Source organism: Zootermopsis nevadensis, unplaced genomic scaffold, assembly GCF_977971745.1.
Source record: "Zootermopsis nevadensis isolate Lab colony 2312 unplaced genomic scaffold, Znev_1.0 Znev_ptg000022l, whole genome shotgun sequence".
In the NCBI taxonomy this organism is placed as follows: Eukaryota; Metazoa; Arthropoda; class Insecta; order Blattodea; family Termopsidae; genus Zootermopsis; species Zootermopsis nevadensis.
The window spans coordinates 26039652-26061603 of NW_028259154.1; the positions used below are offsets into that span (position 1 = coordinate 26039652).

Consider the following 21952-nt stretch of genomic DNA (forward strand, 5'->3'; position numbering starts at 1 on the left):
ATGGACCTGTCGCCTGTCGTCAGACAGAACACTAAATAATAATAAGATGAGGTGGTCTAGCGGTTAGAACGCTGGCCTTGTAATCCTGGGGTCTCGGGTTCGATTCCCGGCGGTGCCCGAATTTATAACTTGTGTTGGGCAAGGCCGTGGTCTAGGCAACACGGAGTTTTCCTCCGTGGCATCCCAACAATTACTCCATTCACACACAGAAGAAGGCAATGGCAAACCACTTCTGGATCATCTGCCAAGAACGTATATGAACAGGTCCCAGTCCGAGAAGAGAAAAGGATGGAAGGATCCTGTTCATATGGACCTGTCGTCAGACAGAACACTAAATAAATAATAAGATGAGCATAACACTCTTGAAACGTTTAATTAAACTTGTTTAACGTATAACTGTATCAAAGTCCACCAAATCTTTCGAAAGTCAGTGATTTGAAAAAAAATTCCAAAACTGAAAATATTTTAAAAGGACTTGTAAAGGAATCTATCATCTTCAGGAACACAATTCTGACATTTGAACATCGTTCAAGCATTCAGATCTATAGTGTAAAGCCAGCTCGATTGTAATTTCGTAACATTGAAAGTTTCAACACAATAAATTACAATGACAGACTTTAAAGTTTTAAAACTATTATAGGTGTGTACTGGTTACTCATTGTCAGTCTTAAGACTTAAAGACTTTTTAAGGCAATAAAAAAAGTTACTTTATTCTTATGCAACGTGAAAAATTATGATTTGTGTAAGAGATTATTTTATATTTATGGCTTATTTCCTGGAAACGTTTTCGTAACATGATTACGTCTGTAACGTCTCTCAATTTTAGCAGAGTACACGGTTCAACATCCCGAAAGACTGTCATATTCAAACTCGTTGTCATGAAGACATAAAATGTTCGTTCTGTAATTGTCTCTAGATTTTCAATTCGTGAGTGACAATTTTTTATTCTTTTTAAAGCGAATCCCAGCGAATTATGACACATTGCGGTATGAAAATCAATAAGGACGGATTCTGTTTATTATACGTATTACCGATTTTTTTAAATGTCAGCTTTCAGATACGCGAAGCAGTTAGTGGTTTCGAGGAACAGCAATCTGCTCGTTTTTCGTTTGTAAGAGCACAGAAATTATAATTGTAACTGTGATAGCTTCTTGTAACTCTTGAAAACTCAAGATCTGCATGACAGAGAAGCGAACCAATTATAAAACTTTCGAAGCTTGGTAACGTTTCATCCTGACTTGGGAGCACACCCCAGAATTTTACATTTGCCGCAATTTGCAAAATCTTGAATGTAATTAGTAAATTTGTATGGAAATTAAAAATGTCTTCGTTCGTAAAGCGAAAAAAGACGGTAGTTTAAGATGATGTTTTACTTTTTTAAGTGTAATTCTTAAAATTGAGTAACGTTTTTCATTTTAATTTTCAATTAAACTTCATGCTGCTGAAATTATTATAACAATTTTTAAAATAACACGAAGAGGGTGGAAATCTTGATTTATTATTGCTAAATTACTAAGTCGATATTGATAAAAAAAAAACATTCTTTCTACAGACTCTAAGAATAAAAGCAAATGTAGCGAAATGACCTTGAAGCAAGTGTCTTACTGATTCTGTGCGTATTTTAACTTCCTATGATGAAGTAAGTAACATAAACAACGAAATTGTTTATTTACTTGCAATCCCCACAATTTAAATAACAAAAATTACATAAACATAAAAAATATCTCTATTTTAAACACAGAATAAATACAAAATACCAGTCCAAAATAAAAGTTCTGCATGGAATATAATCCCTTCGAGACAAAAATATTCGTTCAGCTAGTCATCAAATTCCCCGAATTTTATGGAATCAAAATGTTCATTTAATTATTCAAAATACCTCACCACTGGACCCTACACTCAGCCAAATACATCCATTCCATACCCTGCACCCCTAAGATCCATTTTAATATTGTCTTCCCACCCACCCCTAGGTCTACTAAGTAACCTCTTCTTCCTTAAGTTCCCAGACTAAAATATTGTATGCATTTCTTATTTCCACCAAGTCTATTACATGTCTCAGTTATCACATTATTCTTGATATGATCGCCCTAATAGTATTTTAATTAATGTATTTGAAAAATAAAACATTGTAGGAGAAAGAATTAGAAAGTACTGAGAAATATCGAAGATCATTGTTCACGAGCGTCAACTGTCCCATTCGAAGGGTGAGGAGCTATTAATAATCCATCAATCCAGGGAGGTTTAATTATAATTTAAGCCTTCGTGTCATAGTTGGCGTCAATGACTTTACCGAACAGCGACCAGTGACGTCATTAGCAAGTGATGAATGACAAGGATCAGATTGCGGCCCGTAGTACGGAAATCGAACACAGGACAATCAAGGTCGGAGGACAGCGGTAGATAAGAAAGCAAGGAACGAAGTGCAGAAGGAATGAAGATGTAAATTGTAAGAGAGCAAACTAATTTTAAAAAAAAGAACATTGGACACCGAGAATAATAAAAATAAAAGACGCCTTTTTAATGCCCGTTCTCGTGTTTCGTTAGTTCTTAACACTCGCGGTGCCAAGCCATTTACATGAAACTACTTGCAAAAACAGCCAAGTAATTTTGTTTAAAACGCAGGCCGGCAGATAAAAATATCTTAAAATGTTATCTTTTCGCTAGAGACGTAAATTTTACAACCAACAGAAAAATCCTCAAGATTTTTAAGAAAACTGCAACTTATATACAGACAGATGAAAGAATTTTCAACATTCGTAACGCAAAATCAATTTCACTCTACGTAAAAATTTCGATTTTTTTTTTAAAATCACATGCTCCAAAAATCAATCAATTATGGATGGACAAAATTAATTTAAAATACAGTAAGAAACAACACATAAAAAGAACAGTGAGATTTGAAGTTTTCGCGGCGGGGAGTCTGTGTTGTAGCGCCGTGTAGTCTACTTGAAGTTTACCCCGACGTTTCGGCGGTCCTCGCTGCCTCCATTATCAGGGCGATATGTCAAAAATGTATCTCGTACAACCTACAATGTTTATAATCACTAACAATGGCTGACGTTTACCAATGCCATTCGCTTTTCTTCTGCTAACATAACAGGTCTAAACCTGTCACTTCACGCCAATTATCTGTCGAGTTCTTCGACTCTGGCAATATGCATAGGGACACGGCACACTAACAACATGGCCTCACCCTTAATAATGGCGGATTTTTACCCCTTAGTCTGAGTACCACTCCTTGTCGGCTGTCCGTCTCTGTTTATTCTGTATATTCGCAGTTAGAATCCGTATGTAGAGACCTTTTCTATCTATTATTTTGAGGCAAGGGACATAATTAACATTTAATTGCTGTAAACAAAGAGCTAATTAGAAGGTCTAGAATATTATTAAAGTTATTATGTGCATATCGCCGTGTTAAATAAGTAGCTTTCTGTAAAGACATGGTTAATTACTAGTAAACAAGGGTCGTTTATTACAGATCAATTGGAATGGAAAATTGTAGCGTTGACATAAATCGTCTACTAACAAGGTAAAATGAGATTGTGTGCAAAAACGTCGTAAACAGGAAACAAAATTTGGTATTCATTAGAGTTTTCAAAATGTGTAACACAAGAGTTAGAATATCGCTGTACACTACTGGAAATCAATTTACTTTAGTGTAGGATACATTTTGTTGCAAGAATTTGATACGTATTAATAATAAAATGAAATCAAAAAAAACACATTACAACTGTAATGTTACGTTTAATCACGTTTAACAAATGTAATAAAACATTGCAAGTTCCACTCCACACAACCAGAGGCTGCACACTTCAAAATTTCATATACACATTTTACTTCACATTAATGGGCCAAGTTTTGAACCCATTAGCCCAGTTTGTGGGCCTTAAATTGTGACACAATCTATACAGTTACGTTCAGTGGATATAGTCAAACTGTAAGAACGTTAATTCATCTTGTATTTTTAAAATGATAAAAATCTTAAAATATGAGCTCTGTCTCGTAAATGTTGAATGTTATAAATGTATCCGTATGTGTATTTTACAGATATTTTAACAATTTTTTTTAATGCAAGTTTAATTAAATATTTGGCTACATACATCAATCTAATTGCGTAGTTTGAGACACAATTTAAGGACCGCACGATGGGGTAATGATTTCGAAACATGTCAGCCAGTAGCTAGACGTAAACTTGAGTTTTAAAATAAATAATATTTTGTGTTTCTTATTTATCAAGATACGTAATAAGTTAATAAATATTATATTCTAATCTGAATTTGTAGTTTTTATTTAATTTTGTACGTGGTTAAGTTCTAGAATTTGAATGCTCTTCTACTCAACTCAGTTACATAAGACAGTCCGATATCAACTCCTCTGATATTTCGTGTTATTCAAAAACTATTCGAAACTTTGAAAGTAAAGAGGAAGGTATAAAAGGAATAAGAACCCGGGGAAGGGGGGGGGGAGACTTTTCCGGTAGCAACAAATTGGCATTTTACTTCCAAAACCGTAATATACAAGGATCATAACTTTTTCTTTCTTAAGCCAAGTTTAGATTCTTTTCATCTCTCCTTCAAAATCATATAACGAGAAAATGTTCGTTGCTCATTTGAAATTCAATTCGGAATGTTGCAACGTACACAAAGGACGTTCGTTGAACATTCTGTTACAAAGGAATGATCTACATATTTCTGTAAAAAAAAGATGGACACAGGTCTACCTCGGGTTTCCCCCCCCCCCCCCCCCCCCCCCTTTGTAGCTCGTGTCTCGTCAAAATTGCGTGTACAGGGGACATTAGTTACAAATGAAGCCGTGAGATTTGAGGTTCTCAAGGACCCGGCGCATGACACAACATAATGATCTCCTGGTAAAAGGGTTTTGTAATTAGCGCAAACTACTACATCAAATCTTCAAGTACGCCGGGTAATAAGGTTCAATATTCAGCGCGACGTATTGTTCTCATAATGAGACACGGCGTATTGCATTGGATTCATAGCTCACTACACGTGTTGAAGCTCTTGTTGAATTTAGTGATGTACTTGACATCTACACGAATTTAGGTTAAAGCTGTCAAGATCCTAATGCCATCAGTCTATCAACGGGGGGGGGGGGGGGGGGGGGGGGGGCAACTGTTGCTATCCGCGGAGCTGAGCCACTTCAGTCTAGTTCTGGAGTGTATCGACTAAATAATTCATAAGCTGTGCAAACAACTACTGTCATTATCGATTCCTTAGTTTGTAAGATTTATCAAATTAAATAGATAAGATTATAAATGCACATTAACATATTTTGCGGTAGGAATGCACATATTAAATTGAGAGCTAAACGCATTTTGGTTTATTATGTGATCACGTGTGGGCTAAAATTGAATCGAGTTATGATATCCGCCAGGTCACCCACGGTACCCTCATTAAGCATTTGTAAAATTTAGGTAACAAAGTCTTAACCACATAACGTACTGAGATTTTTTTTTTCAGTATTGTAACTTTTAGTTCATGAGTAAAAATTACAGTAAAATGGTAGTCTATACATTTCATTAATATTTTAATATTTTTTCCGTCAAATCACAATTTTAATAAGATAATAAAATATTTAAAATATCATTTCACGTTCCGCATCGAATGATCGATTTACAAATTGGAACGTTTCTCTTACGACATGTTTCGGTTATATTTAACTGTCCTCAGGTAAAAATTAGATTGGTAAATTTAAAATTGTAATTCGAGTTTTAAATTTACCAATCTAATTTATACCTGAGGACGGTTAAATATAACCGAAACATGTCGTAAGAGACGTTCCAATTTGTAAATCGATCATTCGATGCGGAACGTGAAATGATATTTTAAATATTTTATTATCTTATTAAAATTGTGATTTGACGGAAAAAAATATTAAAATATTAACCTAATTCACAATATGACGCAAATATACTACCTTATATACATTTCATGTTTACGTCCTCATAAAAAAATTAAATTTTATAGCATCAATGAACATGCGAAGATATTAACTAACCTGAATAATTATAACTACAATTAACTCTTAACCAGACATTAAATCCACATACAGAAGTGTCATGCTTTGTAATATTCAGACGAGTTTTTGTATTTCAACGGGTTAAGAATAAAGTTAAAATTGGTACATCCTGACCGTATATTTTAATTATCTCAGTGGTAGGGAGTATATTCTTAACGGTACGTTTCGCAGAGCTTCCGTCTGAACACAAACCGTGAGGGTGTTCAATGATAAACTAATTTCTTAACTTCAGTGCGTTTTATCATACTTAGATGCGGTTACACAGCTACCAAGCTTTCCACTTAACAATTCAATTTGTCTTGCAAATTACGGCAATATAACGTACCAGCAATTCGGTATTTCTTAACGAGGGAAATTTAGGTCGCAAAAGATGGCCATAAACTTTTCATATATTTTACTATTACCTCTCAGTCTGTACGGCGGAAGAAAACTTTAAATAGAAACAAAACAAAAAATCACGAGGAGATAACATCGCAGAAGTAATAAAGAACAGATTAACGAAATACAGGCGTAAAGAACGATTAAGTATTCCTAATGTTACCAGTGTAACTAAGGACTCCAAAAATAATTTGCTGCATTATTTATTAATTTATTTAGTGTTCTGTCTGACGACAGGTCCATATGAACAGGATCCTTCCATCCTTTTCTCTTCTCGGACTGGGACCTGTTCATATACGTTCTTGGCAGATGATCCAGAAGTGGTTTGCCATTGCCTTCTTCTGTGTGTGAATGGAGTAATTGTTGGGATGCCACGGAGGAAAACTCTGTGTTGCCTAGACCACGGCCTTGCTCAACACAAGTTATAAATTCGAACCCGAGACCCCAGGATTACAAGGCCAGCGTTCTAACCGCTAGACCACCTCATCTTATTATTATTTGTAGTGTTCTGTCTGACGACAGGTCCATATGAACAGGATCCTTCCATCCTTTTCTCGGACTGGGACCTGTTCATATACGTTCTTGGCAGATGATCCAGAAGTGGTTTGCCATTGCCTTCTTCTGTGTGTGAATGGAGTAATTGTTGGGATGCCACGGAGGAAAACTCCGTGTTGCCTAGACCACGGCCTTGCCCAACACAAGTTATAAATTCGGGCACTGCCGGGAATCGAACCCGAGACCCCCAGGATTACAAGGCCAGCAATACAAACCATCGGGGCATATAGATGTCGAACGCCTGAAGAAAACCTGGACAGACTAACTACGCCTACAGGGTTTGGGAACACCAAGTTCAGTGTGATTCTAATACATATTAAATAATTATGATGACGATGTGTTGAAGTTAAGCCTATATTTCTTGAAGTAGGGATTTAGTAATATTTTAACTTAATAATTCCAACATTCAGAATATGCCTTGTGAGAAAGGGATATTCAATGGATTTCGTAACTGCGATTGCATATAATTACTGTGACAATTCGGTCGACCTCATGGTCGAAGTCGTAGGTCGATATCCTTCGATATCATGTTCGATCATTCTGGTTTCCCTCAACAGGTAGAGAAATGTAAGGGGTTAGGAGATTGGAAGGTTTCTGCCAAGAGTCGTGATCTTCTTTGTATGTATTTCATAGTTCCTCGGCTTTCTATATCATCTTCATCTGTTTCTTTGTGGTCTTCAACTTGTAAGGATGCTGCTCTGGGTTGACCGAGACAGGTAAGGTCTTGGTAAATTCACAGAGTACATGCTGTAACTCGCACTATTAAATCAACTCTGAGTGTGGTAAGATATGATTTTGAGATCCACAGGTTGTTTTATGAATGACTGGAGTTACAATTCCAATAGTAAACTTACATCACTTTTGGTTCGGGACTTAGAAAATTTTGGTTTCTGGTGAACAGAGTGTACAAAGATTCAAGAGAACTTTTTTTTTTTCTGAAAAAGTAGGAAGTAACAGATGAAAGTAACCTGAATGGCTGAAAGTCCAGTGAGAATTTTCGTTTCTATAAGCTGATAAAAGTGTGAAGTTTAACTGTAAGGCCTGACAGATAGTAGATAGACCGTTTCAATAGACTGATTTTCCGGGGAACTGAGCTCCAAAATACTTTTAAAAATCGCGTGCAAGTAACTCATTTCAACTGTTTGCTTAATAGTCTCCAAGCGACGCGTTTGAGTTTATTCATGAAAGAAATTTTCTTTATGAAACTAAAATTTAAAACTCTGAAATGAATTTGCATACCGTCAGTCTGTGAATACAAACTCGTAACAATAAAATGTATTAATTAGAATTTAAATCAGTTGGTGACACGTATTTGAAATTTTGAGGAAATATAAACTTAACAAAAAAAAAATATATCACTGCTGGTTTATGAATTGGGGCTTGCTGCCTGCTCATACAATATTTTATTTCGTTTGTTTGTTTGTTTGTTTGTTTATCGACGCTGTCAAAGGTTCATATTATAAAGAATCTCGTGTTTCGTTGTTATGGTTAATAATGAACTGGAAAAGGTTTGGAAGAAAGCGATTATAAAGTTATTATCCCAGCATGTCTGGAGGGACTGAGGAAAAACCACGAAAATAATCGTCAGGATCATGGAAGGGAATTAGAAAAAAAAATTCTAGAATAAAAACGGATCCACTAATGGGAGCTGGGCTCATTAATCACGTCTGAGGATGGTGTGCCTCTGGTGCTCAAACCAGGAACTAATGTAACCTACGAGAGAGAGAGAGAGAGAGATATTGGCCCGGCTGTGACATCAAAATGGCTGTCGTAACCTCAAAGAATTCCTGAGAGAATTAAATACCAACTTTTAGTGGCTTAAAACCAGATAAACCACAACCGTTGAGGGGGAGGTGGGGGGGGGGGGGGGTAAAGGCATGTTGAAAAGTTGTCACCGGGTGCAGTTTTGATTATCTGTACCAACAAGTTCGAAACTGCATAAATTACTTTGTTAATGAAGTTAACACAAAACTCAAGATTATTAAAGTAGCAAATTAGCATGGTGAATGCTTATGTCACGAACTGAATAGGCGGTAGTGGACAGCCGACAAGAGGTGGGCGGTCCTTAACCTTGGACAAAGCTAAATTCACCTTCAAAACAAGCAGGCATCGAGATAAGTAGACTTTTTTAAGGTTGTCTGTGTCGGTCTTCTGAATTGTAGGGTCGTGTGGATTTTTATGTTGATATCGACGTTTCGGAGGAGCATAATGCTTTCATGTTCAGGCTGAAGTATCGGCTCTGACGATGGAGACAGTAAGTACGTTTCTCCGAAACATTCGTTTCTACCTACAAGTCCACACGACGTTACAATTCTAAAGACAAATAAGGACATTTTACAACCGTGAGAACCCCAGGAATCAAATCGATTGAAGGTATTCGAGAGTAGAGTAGAGAAGACAGTAAGTGACAGAAGGATGGATACAATTCCACAACGACGAACTGCAATATTTTATTCTGCACAAAGTATTTTAAGGGTTATCAAACAAAGAACGAAATGGGTGGTACATGTAGCATGCATGATTAAGTTTAAGAATACGTACGTCTACAGAGATATTAGTAGGATTATAGGTTCTCGTGGCGTTGAGAAGAATAATGACTGTATTCGTACAGATTCTTTTTTTCGGATCACCTAAAGGAAAGCACCCACTTGGAAGATCTAGACAAAAATGGAGGAATAATATTAGAGTGGAATTTAAAGAAATTCCGTGAAGGGTGTAGGTCAGAGTCATGTTGTTTAGCGTCTTAACCACATTAATGTAGGGCTCATATAACCATGAAAATGAACCTCAGGGTTTCGTAATAACAAGGGAATTTCTTGACGAAATAAGCAACTATCAAATTTTCGAGGTTTAATTCCATGTGACTGGTTGGTTGATTAGTAAATAGTGGAATTTTTTACAGTCAATAGTATCCGCTAATATGCATATTTCAAACATATTTATCCTTAGAAAAATTAAAATAACAAATTATCTATTTGTTTTGCATTAATTTTAAAATGAAGATCTGCTGATAGCAGAATCCAGATTGAAACTAGGTGCCTCTCAAATGCGAATCTGTAGTTCTGCTTATGCAGACACCTGATAAGCACGTTAGTAAGTCACTTTTAACTCAAAGAAAAAAATATTACACTGAAATCATCCGAGTTAACAGCTTACTCATTTTAAAGATGTCGTATCATGTGGGAATTACCATGTACCTGTCTGCGTCAAACTTAAAAGATTCTGAGTGTTACATTTAGTTAGGCATTAAGTCTGACTGCTGTAAGTTGGCAGGAAGCATAATGAGCAGGGGCTTGTGGTCTGTGGCCTCAAAGGTTGGGGGGGGGGGGGCCAGGTGTGACGCCATGACAACCGTACAGCTGCCTCCAAGAAACAGTGTGAAGACGTCACACCTACCAGAGGTGTGAGAAACCACAATTCAGGGGAAAACAAAATCCATTCTCTCAAGTTGCTAACATCGGACAGGGGTAGACAAAATCAGTTTTTTTGTATTAAGACATATTATCATCTTCTTAAATCAATTTTATGACAAGTTATAGGTACAGATGGCTAATATCCCGATAGAACATGGAAGTGGATTATCAGCTTTAGTCTCTGGCCGTCTTTACACGCTGGGATAAAGACGGCTTGATATCTGTTATAAACAATTTCAGAATCACGAAACAATAACGAGGTATATATGAGATCTGAGGTTTTCACGGCGGAGAAAATGTCGATGTCGGTCTTCCGGGTTGTTTAGTCCTGAAGATGGAAGAAATATATTCCTCCGAAACGTTGATATCTACCTACAAGTTCCTTGTTCTTCTCTAGTCACCCCAGCTGATTATTCGTATTGTAGACATAAAGTCTTTGTAATAAATAAGTAAATCCATACGACCGTTTTGGCATAAATCATGCTTTGCCTGACGACAAGACGGTCAGAGCAACGTTATTACTTTCATAGTATGAACAGTGCGCTGGACAAACAAACTCTTTTCGCCAGCCAATGACAATATGTGACACAGATTCAAATGCGTTATTCAAGGCTCATTATCGATAGAGATTACTCGGTACAATGAACTTTAACAATTTTGGAGATTTTGCGGTTCTAAGCCAGAAACATACAGCAATTCAAGGTTTATTTAACGGGAGATGTCAGATGGTTTTGTCGTCCGTTTTTCGGGAATGTTCCGTTCGTTTCAGACGATTCCATTGCTTTCTAGATTAAAGGAATTCTTGGGAAAGAAGAAGAACTAGAGAGAGAGGGAGAGGGAGAGAGAGAGAGAGAGAGAGAGAGAGAGAGAGACAAAGGAAAAAGGAGAGAGCAGTGGGGAAAGTTCTAGAACTGTGTTAGGTAATTACTCAAAGAAATTTCTTTAAAGTTTAAAACATATTTCAACTAAAATATGTAATTTAATTACATTTCTTACCTTGAATTCTGAAATTGAATAACTGAAAACCTAATTATTAGAAATATTCTCAGCTTTCGAAGCGTCTATCAAGATAGCTCGGTCCGTCCGTCTGTAGCCATGTAAGAATTCCAGCAAAGCTGAAAGGATTTTTATGAAAATTAATATTAGATGGTTTTACAAAACTTCGTCGAAATATTCAAATTTTTGGTTAAAATCGGACAAAAATAAAGATACATTTTACTTGAAGATCGACATGTATTTTTGCGTTCGAAGTGATTTGATGGGGAATCTCCACCCTGAACATTTCCATGTTGACATATCCCTTGGCATTCAATTTCTGGATAAACACGCCAGAACTGTTAAATTATTCGTATTTTTTATTATTACTGTAGTGGGTGGTTAAGCTGGATGCAGCGTCCTCCTAAGAAACGCTGGCATCTACTGATAATTTCACAGAGCGTTACAAGCCAGGAGAAAAAAATCTCATCTCCACAGCCGTGAGAATCTAAAATCTCATTCGTCATTAAATATTTCACCTTTTTTTTTCCAGAGTGAGAGTTATTTTAACATGATAACAGCACGCAAAGAGTTTCTCCATCTGACACCCTGTAACACGTGAAACGAATTGTATCCCATGAAGAAATTTGAACGTCGGGTTGCAACAACTCGGCTATAACTCACACCTTCTATGCTACGAACGAGATATATCGTTTTGTAACCTGACCTCCTTCCCTGTAAATCTTTGGTATGTGGTGGCTTTATCGGTCATTTCCTAACAGTATAATCCAACCATCTGCATTATCCCGAAAAGCTGAAGGCAAAAGTTTGTCTGACGAAAATTTCGGTGGTCCTAAAAAATTCCTGACCAAACCTGTGACACTACAACCATCATCACAACCTCATTATCACTGTTACAGCTGCTCATCTTAGCAAGTACGATGATAATGGCTGTAGTTTTTTAGTAAAATTCCCACTGTCCTTAATAATCATCAAATCCTGATAACGCACGCATTCCTATCACCATAAATGTCATCTTTAAGTGGTTATCATCAATCCTGCATACTCGGGAGGTGCCGGGTTCAATGCTCGGCCCGGGGACCATCCGTTCTGTGTGAGGTTTCTCGTGGGTTTTCCTCACTACCTCCAGACAAGATCCGGGATAAGGAGTTTAATTAACTCAAATGGAAGTTTGTAGACTGGATTCATCCGGTTCCAGATACGAACCAGTGGCAGGCTCTTTTAAACATGGTAATAATAACACTATGGGTTCTATAAAAGGGCAGAGGATTTCTTGATCAGCTGAGCGAATATCAGCTTCTCAAGAAGAAAGATTCTCCACTGAGCTGTTAGAATAAAAAAAAAAAACCAGCTATTTTACATGTTCCACAGCAGATGGAAATGCATCAGTAACAATGTGATGATAAACGAATTTCTTCACGCATTAAAGGCATTTTCAAAATTAGATTTCCCGTTGCCTGGCAACTTCATATTTACTTCCACGCCTTCCCTTCTCCTTTTCAATTTCCGTTTAAAGATGTTATCAAACACGTTTCTTAATGCACCAAGATGGCAACTTTACAATTCTGTATCATCAGATTTGCTCTGTAACTTAGATTTATCCCCCAACCCCCAAGTACTTCATCGAAGAGATAAATTTTAAAGTGTCTTAAGAGATGCATAAAAGAACTCATACAGCTGTGAATATCAGCAAAGACCCATCCGCGATTTTCGCATTCCTACATTTAATATTTCTTAATTTCCTTCATCTTGTATGTTTCTGTCCTTATATACCGATCTTAACTAGCGTAAAGAATCCTTAATTTCTTTCTGCCTTCATGCAAAGCTCGATCAATATTTGTAGCGCACATATAAACATTCCAGCAAGAATTTAAACGAAATCCTGCGTACATTTACGTCAGTATTACCTAAATTATTAGAATTAAAAATATATTTTAAAAATTTGTGCCATGAACCTTCATTTTAAAATTCTGCGACTCAACACAAGGATTAAATTCAATTCTCCAAGCCAGATTTTGTATCTTATGTAAACGTTTTCTTGTTTTAATAATTATTCAATAAATTTCGTATTCGTCCTTATTAAAATGTTACAGACACTTTTGTTTTAAAATCGAATTAAAATATCTTAGACGAAAAATTTCATAACTGACGTACGAATTAAATCGAACATGAAAACAATTGACCTACAATAATTTTGGGTGGGGGGGGTGAGTTGATTCTTTGGCTGCTCGGGAGAGCCCTGTTCGACCAGAAAACGTACCGTATCTTTCTACATATTTCTTCCAAGACAATATTTGAAGAACCAGTTCCTACCGCAAAGAAAACATAACCCATTTCCATGACAACAATCAACTAGTTAAATCATTTTAAGGAGATAATCGCTATTTATTCACATAATCATACGAAACCTACGAATAAATTCTGCGAACAAAATTCAGTTACAGATTTCTAAATCAGTTGGTATGCATAGTTACCACTGGACTTAAAAAAGTAGGTAATAACATTCATAAGCCTATAATATCTTTACCATTTCAATACAATTATATATTTAAAGCAACAGAAAGAATTTATTTACACATTTTTAATTTCTGTTTATATCGCAAAGTTTCCGCACGTGACCCACACCAGTGACCGAATTACCTTCGTATCTGTTCATCGTACCAAATACTCAAGTCGATATTTCAGTATATGAAGGAACCAGTTTGAACAGCGAACAAGCGATAAATATCACGAGGCCTACCGCTGCTCCGATAGACCACTGTTTCAACACGTAGCTTGTCATTTCAGCGGTTCCAATATCGACCACCTCATATTTGGACCACCTGTCCAAGTAGAGCTCGCATCAATCATACGATATTACACAGCATCACGTGACAAATCTGATCTGCCGGCATCACGTACAACATCAATGTCCAGCGGGATTACATAATCAACTGGCTTAGTGCAGTTATGGACCTTCAAGATGCATTACCATGTTCAATAGAGCCCTAACCCAGTGCAATCCACTCATCGCCCTGATTATGGGGACAGCAGGGACCTCTGAAACGTCGATATCCTTCTGTGCAACAACCACAAGACAGCTGTCTTCGTACTCAAATCCTACAGATTATAACATTGTATGCATTTTAATATCTACCATTCGTGCTACTCGTTCCGCCCATCACATACATTTTGAGTTGTTTACGTTAAAATCATTCGATAAAATGTATAATTTATTAAGCTCCCAATTGTTCAATCCTCTTCTGTAAGCTCTGCCCTTTTAATTCGCCTCAGTACTTTGCTGTTTAAGATTTACAAATTACGTTCTCTCAAAAATGTTTGTCTGTTGGTTTCCACTCGCATCAAGTCCTTTCGTTTCTGGCAGTAAAGATGAAAATATATTCTGTGAATAATCACTACCAGCACTGAATTTCCATTTCATAAGAGACCCAGGGGGGGGGGGGGGGGGGGGATATTTTCACTACTCCTTAATTTAAAGTATTATTATGATTCCAAATGCACGGAAGATAAAACATGCCCTTATTTTTAAAATAAAACGAAGCTAATTATCTAATTTTCTGCTAATTAACGGGAACTTGCCGTCTCTTCAATGTTTTTTTCCCTATGAAATCCACTTCCCATTTCAATTACTTGATAAATTTGCCTTAATTATTGTACAAAAAGCAGTCGATGTTTTAACAGAAACACAGCATAATGGAGATCGATGTTTCTCTAACGAAAAACCAGAGAAGAGCAAATAGCCGGGGGACATCGGAACTACAGTTCGTGACAGAACACAGGTAACAGGAATAAAATATAATATTAAAATGTATCATAAATAAACAACATATGAGGGTATGGACTGGATTCAGGATAGGTTAAAATAAAATGCTTTTAAAACGTAGTGAGATTCTTACTCCTTTATAATTGCCCTGATGATGGAGGCAGTAAGAACCTCTGAAACGTCTTCCACCAGACTACAATTAATTATAAATCATAAGACACAAATTTTCAAAATCGCCGCTGTGAGATCCACAGGTCCTATTAAATATACACGAACCTAAAGATGTTTATATTAAAATAACTCGCAATACACCAATAAAATCAATATATTATTTTCTTATATTCATAATTACTCGTTGTAAAAAAAATAATAAAATAAAAGCTGTTTTAATATTATATTTAAGGGACAGGTCGGACGAAGAAATGCGAAAAATAGTTGTGGCCTACTTTAAATTAATGCTCAGGCATTGGCGAGGAGAGATTCTTAAAGGGGGAACCTTTAAAGATTCAGTGACCTGTCACACCAGCTCAGAACAGAGAACGGACTATAATAGCAAAGAACGAAACGGAAATAAAGCAATTTTTAAAGGTTTTCACTTTTGTCAGGTAATTCGTATGATCTTATCACCTGAAATTACACAGAAGTTCTATCAGCACAACGGAGCTGAGAAATTCGACCTCGCTCTAAACAAGAAATCCATTGTTATTACCGCCGTGACTGGGTCTGAACTTAGAATGACCCAGTCCCTTTTCACTGACCACCACAGTCATCCATCAACCAGGCCGTGAGTCTGTTTCCAATAAAACCAAAACTGAAAGGTCGTAGGATCGAGGTAACCAGCCACCTCAAGAATGACTAGACATTATTAACCGTAACCATGGAGATCATTACAAGAGCCTGGACCACGACGTCCATAAAATAAGCGACACAATTTCACTTCATCCAGACCATGGGCCCAACTTTACCAATCCCTTATCATCCCAAAATAAAAATCCGTGGGGTCTCGGGTTCGATTCCCGGCGGTGCCCGAATTTATAACTTGTGTTGGGCAAGGCCGTGGTCTAGGCAACACGGAGTTTTCCTCCGTGGCATCCGAACAATTACTCCATTCACACACAGAAGAAGGCAATGGCAAACCACTTCTGGATCATCTGCCAAGAACGTATATGAACAGGTCCCAGTCCGAGAAAAGGATGGAAGGATCCTGTTCATATGGACCTGTCGTCAGACAGAACACTAAATAATAATAAGATGAGGTGGTCTAGCGGTTAGAACGCTGGCCTTGTAATCCTGGGGTCTCGGGTTCGATTCCCGACGGTGCCCGAATTTATAACTTGTGTTGGGCAAGGCCGTGGTCTAGGCAACACGGAGTTTTCCTCCGTGGCATCCCAACAATTACTCCATTCACACACAGAATAAGGCAATGGCAAACCACTTCTGGATCATCTGCCAAGAACGTATATGAACAGGTCCCAGTCCGAGAAAAGGATGGAAGGATCCTGTTCATATGGACCTGTCGTCAGACAGAACACTAAATAAAAAATAAAAATTATTGTCATTTATTAATCGACGTAATATAATGTGAACTGTTGGCACAGCTCCTTTAAATAAATCACCAATTTAACATCGATGCACCAGGTACAGAAACTGTACGGATTTTAGTTACATGGTATATAAACCACATTAACATGGCTGCAAACATTAAATACTAAAATAATGAAAAACATAAGAACTTTTAACATAAGTTGGCAAAACTAACACCAAAGTTCACCACTGGACACGATCCACAGCCAGTTACATCCATTTATTCAATCCAAATATTTTATTCAGCAAGATTTGAGATTTTCAGCCCTGAAGATGGCTGAAGTGTGTACCTGCAGAACGTTGGCACAACACAAATAGCAAAATAACTCATTTCCCTGAGCAGTGTTTAGAAACACCCCTAATTTATTTTCTACCTCGATGTAAGAGACCAAATTTCACGCCCATACAAAGCGTAAGAATTATGAGTCGCTGTTCAAAGGACACGCAACCGAGGAGCGCCATATTATCTGAGGTGTGGCCTGGCAGTTCTGATTAGGAACTGCAGAGGGCAGGAATTTAATAATAGAAGTCTCTGAGGAGGGGGAGGGGGGGGGAGATGAGTCATCAAGGCAAGCGTTGAAATTACGTCCTGGAGGAATACTGCATCTATCCGCTTGAAATTGAAAGGGCCACGGGAGGGTATACATACATACCATCTGTCCAGGTACCGCACACAACACATTGACAATTCGCGTCACCGCTCACACTGCACTATTCCATAACGCAGAAGTTTCGTCATTGCAATAAAACTAACAGAAAAGATAACAAATCAAGTATCAGATGGGTGCCCTCTGGATTGTTACCCCGTGTAGTTTCACAGTTTCGATGATTACGTACTCGTCGCCCTAACGATGCAGGCAGCAGGCACCTCTGAAACGTCTATAAACGTCTACGAGACTACATGACGCAACAGCCCAGAAGACAGCCATCGTAATACTCGCCGCTGTGAGAACCTCAAATCCAAATTAAGCGTAAGATAATTTAATAAAATTCCTAAGAGTCAGATGGGCTCGGCAAGTAGAATAACCGGCAAGAATTGTCATATAAACTTGAAAGAAATAAATAACTTTGAAAACTTAGATGTTCATTCGAAGATAATATTAAAATGGATCTTAAAGTTGTGGGTTGTGAGTGGCGGAATTTTATGGTTGTTTAGTAGCTGAGAGTTTCTCGGCTGATTAAGAATTTCCGCAATTTTTGTTGCCGTGTTCAAATAGGCCGTCACTGGACCCCGAGCGAGTTAAATCCAGTTCATCGTATAATCCTTTTTTCGTTAGATCCATCTTAACACTAATCTGTCATCTACGCCTAATTCTAAGCTATTCCGATCAAACATTTCCAAATATTTCACTTCCCATACGTGCTATATGCCTCTCCCATCTCACCCTCATTAACTTCATCATCCTAACCAATCCATAAGAAATAACATTGGAAAATATTACGTTTGTTCAGTTTTCAAATAATTTGCCATATTATTGTTTCGGTATGTTCTAGAACGTCAGTTAAACTTACCTATTCCAACAGCGAAGACTTCATTTCCTTCTCACTGTGCTGCTTGAAACCATCACAAAGGGATAATATTTCACAACAACAAAACTCCGCGTATAAGCAACATCACTACTCCACAACTACCAAAACTATCACTAACATAATAACTGTTAACACTATTTTAACACTCACTTTCATTATCGAACGTAAAAACACAATTATCTTCACAATAAACTGAGTTTGTTACCTGCACGTGTTACAAACAGTATTCCTACGCCATCACACGCTTTGACAGTGTTCATTTGTCTGTAATGGCCACGAACAAAAAGATAAGAAAAACAGAGAAGACTCAGGTTCTATGCTCACGTGGTAGATGGCACTGGCGTATTTGCTCAATGAATAATGAATAAGATAGGGCGTATAGACCGAGCTTCGAGGCGAACAAGGCAAATATTTTAAAGTTTAGGAGTTTGTAGCTTTATTTTCAACTGCTTCTTGATTCAACTCTCGTATAAACAGAAATCAATTTATAACGTCATGAGATATTGAAAATCTATACAGTTCAGATTTATCAGCACGCTTCTATTTATAAAATATTAATTACATTTGTTTGAAATTATACGGTAATATTTTTTAGAAAATTCCGGAAAATTAAGTCACATCCCTATAATTTAACTAATAATGTTTGTCCCCACCCCTTGTTTCTTTTATTTAATCCAAAGTTTCTTATCCGTGTTTAAAAGAACTCGCCATTTGACCTTAGTTTAAGCCATATTAATCCATTCCACACATAATTTATTTATGAAAAATCTTAGATTCCACTTTTGTCTCAAAATATTTAATATTTATATATTATAAACTATATTATTATAAAGCAGAGTTTACCTACAACGCAAAATATTATGTATATATATATATATATATATATATATATATATTTTACTAAATTGTTAATTAATTATTCCGCACAAGATAGTTTCTGCAATCTACTCAGATTATATCTGCAAAGGCAGTGCAGGAACGAATCAAACATTCCTGTTATGGCAAATGTGTTTCGTGTTCTCCCAACACAATATCAAATGCGTCAAATTCTGTCGTCCAAAATTCTCATCGATTTATATCGATCGTGTCAGGTCTTGTGCATGCCCCGGTTAACTGTACGTCCACTGAGCTAACCAGCAAAACTGTCTGTATATCACAGGGACTGTGGTTGATCAGTGTTGCACAATCAACTTGCTATTCAGGATAATAGATAGAAATCTAATAGAATTTTAATACAAAATTATTTGAACATGAGTCGAGGTACAAATATTTCGGAAGGTTGGTAACAAATCCAAAATTACGTTCAAGAAGAGTTTAAAATCGCACAAAATAAAGGAAATACTTTCTGCCAAAAAAAATAACAATCTTTTTACCTTTTTCCACCCCCAATTAAAAGATTTTAAGTTTATAAAAGTGCTACAGGTTTTCCTAACTTTTATAAGAATGTAAAATCTGGTCACTTATCATAAGGGTATTAAGACAGATGAAGGCTCTTTGATTACAGGTGTTGAGAGGAACATTTGACCTACGAGAGAGGAACATTTGACCTAAGAGAGAGAAAGTCCACTACGAAGACCTAAACGTAGGGAAAGGATAATATTAAAATAGATCTTAGATAAATAAGATGGCGTGGTATGAACTGGAATTATCTGAACACGGAAATAAAGATTCAGGTTTATGATAGAGGAAATATTGCGGTCAACTGAGCGACTATCAGCTTTACAAAAACGACTCAGCTGCATGGATTTAGCTATATAGTCAACGCGTCGGATTTTTACATTGGACACGGGAAGATAAAAAGTCATTTCTGGTGATGAAATAAAATGTAAAATTTAGAATATAGTACTGGAAATTTTGGAATTATATATGAGGGGGTTTGGAATAACTAGCAACGCCCTCAATCTGGATTAGATTGGATGAATATGGAATAAACGTCGGACACTTTTCAATTAATCCAAAACTGCTCGGTGATTTGAATCCCTGTGCAATTATTTAGAAAGCAAATCGCTTAATAAAGGCACAATTTTTCGGCATATTTTAAGAGAGATTTTTATCGTTTTGTGCTAAACAACTCCGAGTTTAAACCGATTCCATGCATCAATCCGAATTAAATCTGTTCTATAGCACAGAAATGCTAACATGATTTTGTATCAAACTAGTCAGAGTTGTATACATACGTAGTGGTACTGGACTCGAAACATGTTCGAATCCGCATTTAATAAAAACTGTATAATGGATCATGATTTGTGAAATATTTTTAAAATATTTTGACGTCAATTCTGTTTTGTAAGTCCCTTTCTTAATTCATTTCTCTATTTCTCCGTCTTTCTATTCGCTTTCCACTCTTTATTTATTTTATTATACTGACCTTATATTTATAAAGCTCTGTTTCTGTAAAGATAGACGTAATAAAACATACATATTGTTTGTAAATGCAAACAATTTACAGGTAGTTCCGTGTATCAAGATACAATTCCTCACAAATCAGGCCGCCATCTTAGAATTGTTCTCTGAAACATTAGTGCTTTATAGACGTTGGTCTAGCGGTTAGAACGCTGGCCTGGGGTCTCGGGTTCGATTCCCGGGGGTGCCCGAATTTATAACTTGTGTTGGGCAAGGCCGTGGTCTAGGCAACACGGAGTTTTCCTCCGTGGCATCCCAACAATTACTCCATTCACACACAGAAGAAGGCAATGGCAAACCACTTCTGGATCATCTGCCAAGAACGTATATGAACAGGTCCCAGTCCGAGAAGAGAAAAGGATGGAAGGATCCTGTTCATATGGACCTGTCGTCAGACAGAACACTAAATAATAATAAGCTGAGGTGGTCTAGCGGTTAGAACGCTGGCCTTGTAATCCTGGGGGTCTCGGGTTCGATTCCCGGCGGTGCCCGAATTTATAACTTGTGTTGGGCAAGGCCGTGGTCTAGGCAACACGGAGTTTTCCTCCGTGGCATCCCAACAAATACTCCATTCACACACAGAAGAAGGCAATGGCAAACCACTTCTGGATCATCTGCCAAGAACGTATATGAACAGGTCCCAGTCCGAGAAGAGAAAAGGATGGAAGGATCCTGTTCATATGGACCTGTCGTCAGACAGAACACTAAATAATAATAAGCTGAGGTGGTCTAGCGGTTAGAACGCTGGCCTTGTAATCCTGGGGGTCTCGGGTTCGATTCCCGGCGGTGCCCGAATTTATAACTTGTGTTGGGCAAGGCCGTGGTCTAGGCAACACGGAGTTTTCCTCCGTGGCATCCCAACAAATACTCCATTCACACACAGAAGAAGGCAATGGCAAACCACTTCTGGATCATCTGCCAAGAACGTATATGAACAGGTCCCAGTCCGAGAAGAGAAAAGGATGGAAGGATCCTGTTCATATGGACCTGTCGTCAGACAGAACACTAAATAATAATAAGCTGAGGTGGTCTAGCGGTTAGAACGCTGGCCTTGTAATCCTGGGGGTCTCGGGTTCGATTCCCGGCGGTGCCCGAATTTATAACTTGTGTTGGGCAAGGCCGTGGTCTAGGCAACACGGAGTTTTCCTCCGTGGCATCCCAACAAATACTCCATTCACACACAGAAGAAGGCAATGGCAAACCACTTCTGGATCATCTGCCAAGAACGTATATGAACAGGTCCCAGTCCGAGAAGAGAAAAGGATGGAAGGATCCTGTTCATATGGGCCTG

The 21952-nt window shown here is 37.4% G+C and overlaps 1 protein-coding gene across 4 annotated transcripts in view; it reads right to left on the bottom strand.

The window, feature by feature from the left end:
• Window positions 1–21952, bottom strand: part of Dop2R (dopamine D2-like receptor) — a 268515-nt gene that overhangs the window by 162851 nt on the left and 83712 nt on the right. The window contains exon 1 of one of the 4 annotated variants that reach the window (XM_087353263.1): window positions 18241–18531. The exons of the other annotated variants lie outside the window; for them this stretch is intronic. The gene's annotated coding sequence lies outside the window, so the exon portion shown is untranslated. Of the gene's footprint in view, window positions 1–18240; window positions 18532–21952 lie in introns of those variants that run through there. 4 annotated transcript variants of the gene reach the window in all.